This window comes from Sminthopsis crassicaudata, chromosome 6 (genome assembly GCF_048593235.1).
Source record: "Sminthopsis crassicaudata isolate SCR6 chromosome 6, ASM4859323v1, whole genome shotgun sequence".
Classification (NCBI taxonomy): domain Eukaryota; kingdom Metazoa; phylum Chordata; class Mammalia; order Dasyuromorphia; family Dasyuridae; genus Sminthopsis; species Sminthopsis crassicaudata.
In genome coordinates this window covers 28,921,750-28,930,697 of record NC_133622.1, presented here as the reverse complement: position 1 = coordinate 28,930,697, position 8,948 = coordinate 28,921,750, and the positions used below count along the sequence as shown (strand labels likewise).

General features: G+C 42.7%; 1 long non-coding RNA gene across 1 annotated transcript; it reads left to right on the top strand.

The window, feature by feature from the left end:
- The first annotated feature begins 4,325 nt into the window (after positions 1-4,325).
- LOC141546585 (uncharacterized) lies at positions 4,326-8,691 on the top strand. The gene is made up of 3 exons (XR_012483340.1): positions 4,326-4,446; positions 7,939-8,063; positions 8,381-8,691. It is a non-coding gene; the product is annotated as an uncharacterized LOC141546585 (long non-coding RNA).
- Positions 8,692-8,948: the final 257 nt, after the last annotated feature.

The window sequence follows — 8,948 nt, the reverse complement described above, 5'->3', positions numbered from 1 at the left end:
GAATTTGTCAAACATTTTAGGCTTAGGACCCCTTTCCATTCTTAAAAATTATGGATGTTCTCCCCTTGCCCCAGTGTTTCTATTTAGACATGTTATATTTCTTTATATTTACCATATTAGAATGGAAAGCATCTTAGTATTTTGAATTTTTTGAAGTTTTGATCTCATGGACTTCCTGAAAGGATCTCAGAATCCCAAGAGGTCTTGGATCCCTCTAAGAATCTAGTCCCCCCCCTTTAGTTTCAGAGATGGTTGTTTTTGTTTTTTTTTTTAATCCTAAGAAAGACTACAATATTTTTGCTGTGTTGTTTAGCAGATTTAATTGACTTAACATTCCCCATAATATTTAGGACTCTATTTTACCCCAACTAAAATTTCAGCCCATCTTCCTGAGCCTCAAAGACGCTGAATATAGAACTTTTTCCTCGGTGGTGAAGATCAATACTTCCTGCCTTCTTGAAGTGTTGACAAGGGTTGGAGAGAAGAGATGTTCCCTTTTCCTCAAGCTAGGAGTCTCTTTAGGTCTCTTAGGTTTTGGGCACTTTTTGCTTCTAGCTTTTGAGAAGATAGAAAATGTCAACTCCACTTTCAGGCTGTGGAAGGAGAAGACTCTGGGAGGAAGCCATCTCCATCATGTTCCCAATTTCCTACTTTAGAGAACTTCCCTATAGTAAAGTTGGCTGAGTAGGTTTATCTCCCTTCAAATGGGACAGCTCCTTCACTTTGTATTATCTCATATATATTCTTCTATATAGACTTTCCTTGATTTCTATTTGTTACAGACTTGCATAAATGAGTTTCTTTGCTACCTGCCACAAGTGCTCATTGTGTATAACTTGAGAAGGAAATCAAAGTCCAGATACATGGGTTCCTTTTCTCCTTTAAGAGAACAGTGATTAAAAGTTAGCCAGAACTGAAAACCATATCTCCTAAACTAAAATTTGAGGGAATAGGGAAATATAATTCTAGCCTGGTATCTCCTCTCTCTGAGTGATCTTCCAACTTCTTGCAGAAATTCCCCTCCTGGCAGGAATAAAGACTCCCTTGGAGAAGAATGGTGCAGAAGTAGCCAGAGACATCCAAGAATATTTAAGGGAACAGATAAATATAATTCTAACTTGGTATGCCATCACACAATGACAGCCCCATGCTGCATGTAGGGAATAGCACTTTCTCTAATAAATTGTCTTTTCTCCTCTGCTCAATGATTTCTCTTCTGGGTCTGAGAGAGTGCTGTCTAATCCATTGGTCATGTCTCCTTGTCCATCACTAAGGCATTCATTCTGGGTGATCTCAATTCTTTCCAATGTTTGTGGGTGATTTTTGCTTGCCTTGTTGCCTACAATGATTCCCTTAGGAAATTACTTTTCTTGATTCTGGAGAATATCCCTTGACTTGATGAGTTTAGACCCCTTTAAATGTTAAATATTGGGTCCTGTGAAATATTTGGCTACAGGAAAATAAGTCTTCCCAAACTGCCCTCTCACCCCCTATATTCCTGTACAAGGCTCCCCTTATTCTATAGAAAGATCAGGTTACAATTTCCAAGCCTTCTGTTCTACAGGTAGAGATAAACCCAGAAAAGCCATGAAGCCCTGAGGAATAACACATGGAATTCAATTAGCACTAAAGTGTAAATATAAAGAAAGAAACGGCATGGAGGATAGAATCCATCCAGAAAATACTAGCTATGAGACTTTGGACAAGTCAGTCAGCCTCTCATTGTCAGTGTCAGTTCTCTTAGACGATAAGTTACATGGGAGTTGCTGATTTTGGGTGGAGGAAGTCATCACATCTGGGGTTGAAGTGTGGGAAAGCAAGTCACATCTACTTGTGGGTCACAGTAATTCAAGATTTTAGAAAGCTGTGTGTGTGAAAAAAATGCACTTACTTTTAAAAATATGTATTAAAGTTGTTTGTTTAAATGTGTAATCCATGGCTGCTGAACGGAACTCCGGACTCACATAAATTGGGTCCATATCTGAAGGATTTTTGATAATCAAAGGCCTAAAGTTTACTTTGCACTAAAGATAATGAGTTCCCCTATGAGCGTCAGCTGAGTAAAGTATGAAATATAGATCAGGTTCACTATTATGCATGTAAAGAAAAGATAAAAAACCTGGCATCCTAGCTCCCTTCACCAAAGGAAGAGCTATATTCTACTTTCCAGTAGATATGATTTCCTGCCTATCTCCCTGAAATTTTTTTTCCCTTAAGACTAATAATTGAATCCAAGCAGAATGAGTGACTTTAAGACCTTGTTAAAGAGAAATTTCAGCCTGTTTCCCTTGTAGGATCCTTCATCCATGTCCCCAGTCTGCAACCTATTTCTCAGTTTTGGGTCCTAAGATCCTAAGGCATTCCCCAAAGTGTCACCAGACTGTCACAATTTCCCCAGCTCCTGGCTCGGGCGAGAAAGATGCTCACACCCCTCATGTCACTCCCTCCTTCTCTGGCAGCCGATGGCCCCATCCACTGCCAAGTATGAATCTACTGCCATCCTCCCGATCCCTTGTCTGCAACTCTACATCTTCAAAAGCCCCTTCCTCTGTCTTCATGCTCACAACCTTGGGCTGAAGGCACCATGATTAAAAAACCACCACCCACCCCACCCTTAATTTCTTCCACCACTTTTCTCCTTTTCCAGATGCTATATTTAGGGAGAGAATAAACCATCCAATCTCCTTCCTTGTGAATGGAGGTCATCTCCTCTATCTGCTATACATATTTTAAAAATTAAATTCATTTTGTTTTTAATATGTGAAATAAAACAAAAATTTCCATAAATAGTAGATTTTTTTTAAAAAGGTGATCACAGGAAATTTGAAGAACATGAAATAGATTACTTATACATATTTACTCTACTCACTAGAGTACAAATCAGGTTCATATAATCTTAGATCAAAGACTGGAAGAGACATTAGAGGCTATCTTGTGCAGGCTTCTAGTTTTGGAGATGAGAAAATTGAGACCCAGCAAGCTTAGCATGACTTGCTAGAGTTCACGCAGTTAGTGGGCATTAGGGGTGGGATTTAAACATAGACCCTCAGATTCAAGGATCAGCCCTATTTGAACTAACCCAGTCAGCCACTAAGCCACTTGTATAGGTTAAGGACTAGGGACACAGTGAAAGGTAAAAGACAGTCCCTAACCTCAGAGAGTTCCTAGTCTAATGGGGAAGACAATATTCTGCGTACCAAGAAAGGCTCTACGAGGTGGATGGGAACTGGTCAGCAGGGAGAAGGTCCTAATTAAGAGGGGCCGGGAAAGGCTTCTGCAGATGGCAGGATTTTAGCTGAGGCTTGAAGGAAGTCAGGAGGCAGAGCTAAAGAGACAGAACTCTGCAGATGTGGGAAGGAGCCAGGGAAAATGTCCAGAGAATTTTCCTCACCATTGTCACTGGTTTGAAGTGTTCTATCTCCTCCAGCTCCTTTGGGGGCTGGGAGGCAAGGAGTCAATGTTTACTGAATGAAGGGACAAGCAAATAGATGTTCATCATCTTGCTTGGGAGCTCTCCAGGTGCTTAAGGCTTCCAGAGAGAAAGTAGGTCACCCAAGATGCTCATTCTAAGAAGGTCTGAGGGGGAAGACCAAGGAGTTAGGAGGGAGCTGAGCGGGATGGCAGGGGAGTCCCAACCCCTCTCTCTGACTGTCTAGGAAACGCAGGGGGGACTGGCCCTCATGGATAGAGAAGATTGTGCACAAGAAGCTCTCTAGACGTGTCGGTTATTCACATTTCACCCCATCCTTATCTTCTCCAGACCTCTTCCTTCCCCTTTCTCTCCTCCTTGAGAGGCGCTCAGGGGCTTCTTAGAGACCTTACTGAGGGGAATGGTGAGTGAGGGGAGAGGGAAACCTGTGGGAAAGCCTTTTCCAAATTAGCCCAACATTTTTACCGCCCACCCCTGCCCCATTCCACCAAGGCTGCCATATGCACCCACAAATCTGATCCCAGAACCAGCATTGGAAGTCCCCAGACATAGAGCCCGGCTTCCTTGGGACCGTATTTCCTCCTGACTCTTATAAAGGTAAGAGTCTTCCCTTTCCTGGCTTTCCAATAAGAAATCCATGGAATCACTGGATCCTTCAAACAGCTCGGAGTGGGTGGAAGGGGAAAAGCAGACCAGGATATGAGAGAGGGGCTCTGAGAAGGAAGAGATGAGTCAGGGTCCTGCCAGTGAGTTACCTTGGGGTAACTCAGGTACATTTCTCGTATGGGACTTCACACAATGCTTGGTTCTTATTGAAGGGAATTGAATTAATGGGCTCAGTATTAGTTGGAAGAAGCCCAAGTAGTAGAAAGAGGGCTAGATACTGGGACAGGTGTCAAGGAACATGCATTTATTAAGCGCCTACTATTTGCCAGGCACCGTGCTAAGAAAGAGAAGAACCCCAGGGGGACCAGAAACCATAACAGAAAACTTAGTGGCTGTGTGACCTTGGATAAGTAAGTTCTATGCTCTAAAAGTCCTCTCATCAGGACAAAGAAAAGGCTGTACTAACTGGCCTGGTGCTAAAACTCCCTCCATTGTAGCTTTCTATTACATTAAAACTCTAGAGAAGTAATGGACCACCCACCACAAGTATTTCATTTCATAAAGTCGTATGAAATATGGACTGATGCTTCCGTTGAAATTGGATTATGATGATCAAAAAAGTTCAAATGTTAGCACGGGGTAATGGGACTGCAGACAAGATGATTTCTTAAGCCTTATTTCTGAAAGGAAAAAAAAAAACACACAGAGAGAGAAAAAGGAGAAATTCCCAGGGTGAAAATTCACCCTTCCTTTAAAACAACAACAACAACAATATTTCAGTTAAATAAGGTTTTTGAATGCTGGGCTGCCTGTGTGAAGTTAAACTAAGAGTAAAGGGAATGGAAAACCAATTCTATTAGTGTCTTAAAGCAAGGTTCTCTGTCTTTTCCTTCAATTATTTTTTTAAAGATCCATGTGATTCTTTAAGGGGATAATGCTTTTATTAGATTTTTAAATGCAGGCTGAAACAATGGCAGCCTTGTAGCACCAGTGATTGATGTCTGGATCTTCACAAGTAGAGCTATTTCTTTTCTCCCATGAAACCCAAGCTAAATTTCACCCAACACATGAGTTCTCAACCATATTCCTATACTCAAAACTTCAAATAAGGGGTGATTATAACCATAATAGCTATCCAGGTGGAGCTGATTCATGTTATACGTGTGATCTTGGCAGCTGCTTAATTACTCCAGGGTGACAATGAGAATCTCAGCAAGAGGCTGACTTTGCTTTTGCTAGATATTACATGCAATAATTAATATGATTAAGTGAACTGTTTTACAGCCTTTTTTTTTTTTTTTTTTTTTTTTTTCCCTATGCTAATATTGGAGGCTTATCTCCAAAGACTGTTGATCTGTCCTGGTTTCTACCCAGAGTATTCAGGATGCACTTTGGAGCCGGGAAGGGTCAAGCGAAACAGAAGGGAAAGCAACAAGCACATATTAAGTGCCTACTGTATGCTAGGGATTGTGTTAAGTGCTTTACAAATATCTCATTTACAATTTTTTTTTAACAACCTGACAAGAGAGCATAAAAAGCTGGGGGAGAAGCCTCCATTCTATCTTCACTTGTTAATAAAAAATGCTTTCTGCTCACTTCTGATGGAGATACAGTGAAGGAGGGTCCATCCTCCTTCTCACACTGTCTCCTTATCTCTGCCTCTTTGAATCTCTAATGTTCAAGCCTCAGTTCAAGTAGCACTTTCCCCCTAAGGCTTTTTCTGGTCCCACCCATGTGTTGGTGCTTCCTCCTCTGAAAAGTTGTCCATGTTTGTCTCTCCCATTATGATCGGGAGGCCTCTGAGCATCCCTATAAAGTCCTTCTTGGTTCAGTCTTTCCTCACACAATATCCATTCCTCATCATCCTGCTCCTTCTCATTGGGACCTGCTCCACTTTGTCACTGTCTTCCTAAAAAACCCAAGAAGCCAGAAGGTCAATGGCTCTAGGCAGATGAGTATTTGAAGGTGGAATAGTAAATGTGGACATTTAGTGGGAGGATTTATCTCTATCCCTCACACCTTATAGTGGTTTTAGCAAATCTCTTAACTCTCTTAGAATTTCACTTTTCCTCATTAGTAAAATGAGTCTAATAATAGTGATGGCCTGCCGCAGTGAATTTATTATAATAATCAAACAAAGGAATAATATATATACATATATGCATGTGTATATATGCCAATATATTAAGGATCCATCCATTCATCTGTCTTGGGGCCATTGATGGCAGAATATAACTTCTGACCCTTAGTAGATTGTCTCTGAGGTTTGTTCCAAAGGTTATTGGGGTGAGATTACTCATCCCCATGAAAGAATGAATGAAAAAAACATGTATTAAACATCTATTCCACATCGGGTATTGGCTAGGTGTGGGAAGGCCATCTCCAGTCATCCTACATCTCGCTACTGGGCCCAGATGGCTCCAGGGAGGACAAGAAGTCTGGTGACTTTGTACAGTCCTCCCTCACTCCCATCCAATCCACTTGCATGTCATGACATCACATGACCAAGAACATGGGACAAAACATGGGTGCAAAAGTGAAAGAGCTCTTGCCTTGGGGAGCTTGTAGTATAATGGGAGGTACAGCATATCTAGAAGAGCTGTGACCAGAGAAGGGAGTTTTAATTTGGGGAGTCACAGGGACTACAAATGGAGTTATAAGGTAATAGATTGCCCGACACTTTCCAGTGGCAATTTAATACTGAGCTGATTATTGTGGAAAACAGTGTGGGTATGTGTGTGGGGGGAATGAAGAAAGAACACAAGACAAATGACAAGGTGCCTGGGGAGGGCCAGCTTTCCAGGTGAATGGCTGCATGGGGATGCGAAGTAGCATCTGAAACTAATTAGACATAATGAGTAAGCTCAGTCTTCCTTCATCTGCCTATCCACTGAGACAGCTTAGCCCCATGGCAGAGGGGTGACCCCAAAGACAGGGTCAGTCAGCACTTAAGTTGGCCCCTGGAATAATGGTGGAGGTTCTGCCCTCTCACTTGGCCAGTCTTCGAGGCTTCCCAGCTTAGTCCCATGTGCTAGCTCCCTATCATCACTTTGAAGAATCTGGTGCCCCAATCAGGCACTGGGGAAAGATTTCAGGAAAGAAATGTCTAAGAGCAACTTAATAAATTATAAATAAATGAAAGTTATTACGATAAGCTACCATAATAATCCTCTAGGTAAATAAATTAAAATTCTCTAAAGGGATTCTTATCCTGAAGTCTATGAACTTGTTTTTAAATAATGTTTTGGTAACTATAATTGATTGATTTCCTTCCCAATCCCACAAGTTTTACTTAATGCATTTGAAAATCATTATTCTGAGATGGTGTCCATGACATAAATAAGTTAAAAATCCCTGGTCTAAATAGATATTTTCACACATACAAACATGCACTCTCTCTCTCTCTCTCTCTCTCTCTCTCTCTCTCTCTCTCTCTCTCTCTCTCTCTCTCTCTCTCTCTGTCTCTCTCTCTGTCTCTCTGTCTCTCTCTCTATGTCTCTCTCTCTGTCTCTCTCTGTCTCTCTCTCACACATATTCTCTCTCTCTCTCCCTTTCCTTCCTCCCTCCCTCTTTCTTTCTCTCTCTGTCTCTGTCTCTCTGTCTCTGTCTCTGTCTCTGTCTCTCTGTCTCTGTCTCTCTCTCTCTCTCTCTCTCTCTCTCTCTCTCTCTCTCTCTCTCTCTCTCTCTCTCTCTCTCTCTCTCTCTCTCTCTCTCTCTCTCTCCCTTTCCTTCCCCCCTCCCTCTTTCTTTCTCTCTCTGTCTCTGTAATACAGTATAAGAGAGGTATTACTTATAGGCAGTGATGTGTTGGTAAATATGTGATGACTTGTTTTTGAAAGTTATCAGGACATATTTTTAACTTTAATCTTCATCATTTTAATTTTTTTCATCCCTTTCTTAAGAACAAAACAGTAAATCAACCCTGAGATGTTAATGGTCAGACTGAGAATTTAGCAACAAGCTCTCCCAGTCAGTAAGAACTGGCTCCAGCGCACCCTTTCACCATATCACCCCAAAGACTTGGCAGGTAACTTCGGACTCTACTTTTTTTTTTTTTTTTTTTTTAAATGAATCAGTAAACTGTGGAGAAAAATGAATTAGTTCATGAATTCATTCTCCCCTCTCCCCCCCCCCCCCCCAACTTCTACTGTTTACTGTAGGTGAGGTACAACACACACTTAAGGTACTGAGGGACAAAATATCCATTCACTCACTTCATTCATTCACTCACTTCATTCATTCATTCATTCATTCTTCTTCAAGAACCCATAACCAGGAGAGAATCGGAGTTTCAAGGCTGGCAGGATCTGGAGGATCATTCTCTTTTCCCGTTTGATTTTTCAGTAGATGAAACGGGAGCCCCAAAGGTCTTGCCCAGGTTCCCGCGCCCAGCGTGGCCAGGGCAGAACCGGGCCCAGGTTTCTGGCTTTCCAGCCGAGGTATTCGCGAGCCCACTCTGTTCCACATGGAGACTCCCTTGGGCGCCAAGGTTGATCGGGGCTTGCTCTGCCGGGACTCGGGAGGAAGGAATTAGGAGACGTCAGTCAGAATGATGGAGAGGGGGGAGCCCGAACAAGCCGGCCAGAAGCAACACGCCCGTCCGCAGACGCCACCTTCCTCCCTTTGGGCCAGTGTCAGCTTGTCATGGGGACCCAGCCGCATTTATAGATTGGATTGGGGGGGGGATTTTTCGGGGGGGGGGAAAGTTTTCCTTCTGGGGGGATTTGAAGTTTTCCTTGGGGGAGAGAGTTATGGGGGGGGGGAGTTCTCCTTTTGGGGGGAATTTTTTTTTGGTTCCTTTGGGGGGAAGTTTTCCTTCTGGGGGGAGGAAGCCCTCGAGCCGAGGAACCCCAAGGTCCCCCCGCCCGGAGCCCGGGAGGCAGCCGGGGGCTCCGGGCCGCAGAGCACACAA